The sequence below is a fragment of the Elephas maximus genome, chromosome 3 (genome assembly GCF_024166365.1).
Source record: "Elephas maximus indicus isolate mEleMax1 chromosome 3, mEleMax1 primary haplotype, whole genome shotgun sequence".
NCBI classification, from domain to species: Eukaryota; Metazoa; Chordata; class Mammalia; order Proboscidea; family Elephantidae; genus Elephas; species Elephas maximus.
This window is the reverse complement of record NC_064821.1, coordinates 174769283-174774723: the sequence shown is the minus strand read 5'-3', so window position 1 is coordinate 174774723 and position 5441 is coordinate 174769283. Positions and strand designations below refer to the sequence as shown.

The 5441-nt window shown below is 41.1% G+C and overlaps 1 non-coding gene across 1 annotated transcript; it reads right to left on the bottom strand.

Annotated features, from left to right (window-relative positions):
• Positions 1 to 1224: 1224 nt before the first annotated feature.
• Positions 1225 to 1298, bottom strand: TRNAT-CGU (transfer RNA threonine (anticodon CGU)). Its single transcript has one exon. It is a non-coding gene; the product is annotated as a tRNA-Thr (tRNA).
• Positions 1299 to 5441: the final 4143 nt, after the last annotated feature.

Below are 5441 nucleotides of genomic sequence, written 5' to 3'. Positions count from 1 at the left end.
CGTTGAGTGTATGGCTTTCTGGGTATTGAAGAATGCCTTTTATTTTTTAACTCTGTTATCCAGAACGTTGTGTCAGGAACCTGTGACTAATCATTGCTTGACACCTAGCCCCCACACGTCCTCTGTAATCACTGTGCCAAGTCACCAATTGGAGCTCTAAACAGACATTCTTCGGAGGAGTTTTTCTGCTCCTGAGCCAATGCACATGTCCTATGGCACACTATGACGAATGTATCTTTCAGGATCAAATAATCAATTATGCGGAATGCTTCGTTAATAATAACTACTAGATTCAATGGCCAGGGTCATCACAATGCAGTTCAGCTGTGCTTCAATGCACTGATACCTCCCACTCTCCTTGTCAAGAGATATCAAGGAACAGATTCATCAAGAATAATGGCCAGATGTTTGCTTGTTAATGATCCTTCCATAATCAGAAATGTGATGACCACGGGACACTTCATCTTGTCAATTTTTGTGACAGAAAACATGCTTAATTTATCATTGGCTTTGCAGACGGCAGAGCTTTTGCTCATCTGAACCAAACCAGAGAAAAATAATTATTTAGAATTTAGTCTTACTTGCACTCTAAGCCCAACGTAAGCCAAATTGCCTCTTGCACATCCCTATTCAAATATAGTGTTGGGGACTGGAACGAGCAGCTCCCAAATGCCACTCCAAGTGCTGAACTGAGTGGAGCGTTGTGCTGGGGTGAGCTGTAATGTAATCAATGCCCAAATTTTCAGTCTGGCCCTGAGGCCTGCTATCCAAAGCTCTGGCTTACCTGCAAAGTATGGACACTTATCTCCAGCATCTGCCACCCACAGTGTTCATAATCACCTTTGCCTCGCCCTCCCCTCTCTGCAAATCCAAACTACATACAGATTGCAGAACTCCTTCACAAACAAAATACCCCGAGGTTGACACTTAAGTAAGAATGATTTTAAGGATGAGGAAAAAAAAAAATGTATTAAAACCAACAAATACGAAAAAGTATACACCTTGCCTAATGCAGGGTCTTCTTTTAATTTCATCTGAATCTTCTGTCTAAACCAAACCAAACCCACTCCTGTTGAGTCAATTCCGACTCATAGTGACCCTATAGGACAGAGTAGAACTGCCCCATAGAGTTTCCAAAGAGCACCTGGCAGATTCAAACTGCTGACCTCTTAGTTAGCAGCCATAGCACTTAACCACCACGCCACCAGGGTTTCTGAGAGGTTAAGGCCCTACTGGGAGTCGAACCCAGGATCTCCTGTTTACGAGACAGGCGCCTTAACCAACTAAGCCATAGAGCCATGTTCTCAGTCTAGAAAAGACGAATGGACACAAGCATAGGAGCCATGCCACAAAAGAATATTGCTCATACAACTACAAAATGTAGCCACCTCCTGCTTCTGGTCCATTACTTATTAACACCTTTTTTTTCTCGTTACAGTTGCTGTTGAGGTAATTGCAACTCATGGCAACCCCATGTGTGTCAGAGTAGAACTGTGCTCCTTAGGTTTTTCAGTGGCTAATTTTTTGGGAGTAGATTGCCAGGCCTCTGAGTGGACTTGGGCCTACATACAACCTTTCAGTTAGCAAGCAACAAAGTATAATTTACTCACAATATTAGTAATATTTTATCAATATTTTAATGCAGAAGTTGTTTCCGCCATGCTTAATTTATAAGCTAAAACTCAAAGTGGCAAGTTCCCTTTACAGAGTCAAACAAATTAGGAGGCTTCCCTAATCTAGTTTTTTAACTGAGTTTTTTGTTTCAGAAATAACAGGCACAATAGACAGAGATAAAGAGAACAAAATTAGTCTGAGAAAGATAATGCAGATTCATGTTCTTCCATTACCTTGGGTAATAGGGTCAAACTACCTCAAAATGCTAGTGTCACCACAAACTGGCTTGATGGAAGCAGCAGAAAAATAGCATTTCTACTCACATCTACCCCGAGGATGAAATTGTAGCAACGTTTAGTATACCTAGAAATTTCCATCTTTGGGAATTGAGAAATAGCTCTTTTACTACTCCCACTCAGCTAACCCAGCAAGCAATTGAGAAAAACTCCTCACTTTATATTTCAATGACTGGCTCCTATTTAAGGTTTAGCTTTATCCATCTTATTACTGTCTCCATCTAAGGCTACTATTTGGAAAATAGGTGTTAATGATGAAGGGCTTCATGCTGTAAGAGAGGAAAAAAGGGAGAGAGGGAGCATGAGAAGGAGAAATAGAGAGAAATTTAGTTAAAGCACACAGATGCTAACCATAAGTTCAAAAGGTCAGTGGTTCAAAAGGTAGTGGTTCAAAAGGTCGGTGGTTCGAACTCACCAGCTGCTCCACAAAAGAAAGAAGTGACAGCCTGCTTCCATAAAGATTACAACTCAGGAAACCCTATGGGACATTTCTGTTCTCTCCTTTAGGGTCATATGAATCAGAATCTACTTGAAGGCAATGGGTTAAAGGATATTTATATGTGTAACAACCATCAAAAACACCACAATTTCACAAGATATACATAATTGGAAAGGGCTTTTGCACCAGAGATCTATTTATTTGACAATTTGTTACCAAGCGTTATTATGAAATTTTTGATTATGCAGTCCTGAATTTAAATTTACAATGCTGGCAACAAATGACATTAACAAAACCACTGCCGTTGACATTAATCTGTTTAAATAGTAAAACAGCCAATCCTTAATGGATATCTGCAAAGCTCATCAACAACAATGCTGTTAACTGAACGAGCCCATCAGGAATTGCCTATATCTAATCCACTTGCTAATTCAAAATAGCTGTGAGCTAGCCTCGAGTCCAGCATTTCCTTCATCTCAGTCACCTCAGTTCATCACCAACTCCTCTCAGATCTACTTTCCAAACACATCGCTAATCCATTCCATTTTCCCGTGTCTTCGTTGTTACCACTCAGGTCTGGGCCTCCATTGCCTTCCAGTAGGACTTCTCCAGTGGACTTCTAACTTCTCTCTGTAGGTCCACTCTTTCAATCCATTCTCCAACAGTGCCAGAATGATCTTTTTAAAATGCGGATCTCATCTGATGCAGATTTCACGTGATGCAGTTCTCATATATCACTCTGTGCTCAGATACCTTCAACTGCTTCTTGACATTTCTTAGAAAAAAAAATTTAAACTTTTAACAAAAACCTACAAGTTTCATGCTACCCAGCCATTACTTCCCTCTCTAGCTGCTGCTTTTCTCCTATTCTCCCCCGCCCCCTGCCACTCTGCTTCTTCCTTACTGACCAGCTGTTTTCCCCAAATGTGCCAAGTTCATTCCTACTTTACCCCTTGTGTATGTGTTGTTCTCTCTATTTGAAACACAAACCCCAGTCCTAGGCCCTTTATCTGGTAAACTCCTACTGAGTCTACATGTCTTGGCTTGAATATTACCTTCTCAAGAAGGCCTTTCCTGACTTCAGAGTCTAGTGTAGGGTTCCTGTTACAGATGCCCATGCCATTAGTTATATTTTCTTCAAGGTACTTATTATAATTATAGGCGTATAGTTATTTGTGCAGTTATCAATTTAATGCCTGTATCCACCACTCTAATGCACCATGAGGGCAGAGACTGGCTCTTTGTTTGCCATTGTATCCCTAATCCTAGTACAAAATAAGTAACATTGCTTTGTTGAATTAATATTAGTAAATTCCATTTGCTTCTCCCTAAACCCATTTGTCAATTTGTTGTACTGTGGTGGCTTGTGTGTTGCTAAGATGCTAGGAGCTATGCCACTGGCATTTCAAATAACAACAGGCTTCAGTGGAGCTCCAAGACTAAAATTATGAAGAAAGGCCTTGTGATCTATTTCTGAAAATTAGCCAATGAAAGCCTTATGGTAACTGGTGCAGAACTAGGCAATATTTCATTCTGTTATACTTAAGATCTCCAAGAGTTGGAGCCAACTGGACAGCAACTAACAACAAAGTAGCTATATTCCCACACAACCATAAACCAGTTACCACGCAGTCAGCTTGGACTCATGGCAACCCTACGTGTGCCAGAGTAAACCGTGCTCCATAAGGTTTTCAATGGCTGGTTTTTCAGAATAGATCACCAGAGCCTTTCTTCTGAAGTGCCTCTAGATGGACTTGAACTTCCAACTTTTCAGTTAGCAGCTGGGTGTCACCCAGGGACTCCACACACAACCATACTACTGTGCTAATCAATGTCTTTTTTTTTTTTAGCATTTATCATGTGCTGGGCCCTGTGCTAAGCATTTCACCTACTTTATGGTGACTCTGATGTAATACAGTTAGTATACCCATTTTATAGATAAGGAAATTGAGCCACTCAGGGTCACATGTTAGTAAAGATAAGATTCAAAGCAAAGCTTTTTAGGCTCCACTGGCCCATGTCCTTAAATAATTTACCATCTTCCCTCTTACAAAAAGATGTGGATTAAATTGAGGAGGGAGGAGAGAAAGTATGTGTGTTGTTGAAAGGTGCCAACATTTTGGCCAGGTACTGTTACTGTTGCATACTGACCCAAGGAAATAGTTTTTCTCTGTATTTTCATTTCCATTGGCAGTTACTAGCACCACACCATGCAGAAGAGAGAACAAGCGTTCCCAGTTTCTATAGGATGTTAAGCCCCAGATGGAAATGAATTACAGCCTGCCTTTTCCAGCTGCTTGGGTTTATTTGTTTGTTTTAAACATGAACACATAAAATTTCTCCTCCCTTCCCTCCACACTGGTTTCCCTGCTTGACATTGGCACCAGCCAGAGATTGTGGATGACAGAAGCAGTGGTATGCATGTGCCGGGATTCACACCAGGGAAAAGGAAATAGTGTGGTTTCCAAAGGAAATTAAATACATCCTTGTTTCACTTTAATAAAATTGTGAATGATGTTGTTTAAGTCCCTTTTGAAAGGGCAACCAATTCCCCTGCCATAGGATTACCTCAACCTGCAAACTTATTCATTAAAAACCCTGGAAACAGCCGTCCTTTCTTTCTTACAAACACACCTTCGGGCCTTTGCTCCTCCAAAACCGTTCCCTTAGTGACAAGTCCCTTCCTGGTGATAACTGATGGATGCCTTCCTGATACCACTCAGGTGATGACTTTAATCTGAAGAAAGGGTTCAGCTCTTTCTGAGGCACTAAAAACAGGACTCAAAAACGTAACCGTGGCTCTCCTGAGGATTAAAAAAAAGAGAGTTTTCTTGTACACAAAGAAAAGCCCCATCCTGTGCTGAACTGTCGGGAAAATGCCGGTAGACATGCTTTGGAGAAAAGTTCCCCTGCCCTTATCTACTTTGTCTGGTTCTGCCCAGTGTCTGAGTCTGAGCAAGGAGGAAATGTCTGCATTGCACAGAAATATTACCAGCCAGAACAACATATGTAGCCTCCCCTCATCACTGAAGTGACAGTATTTCACAGTCCTGGAGAGAACCTTCAAACCAGATATCCTGTTTAGTTAATTT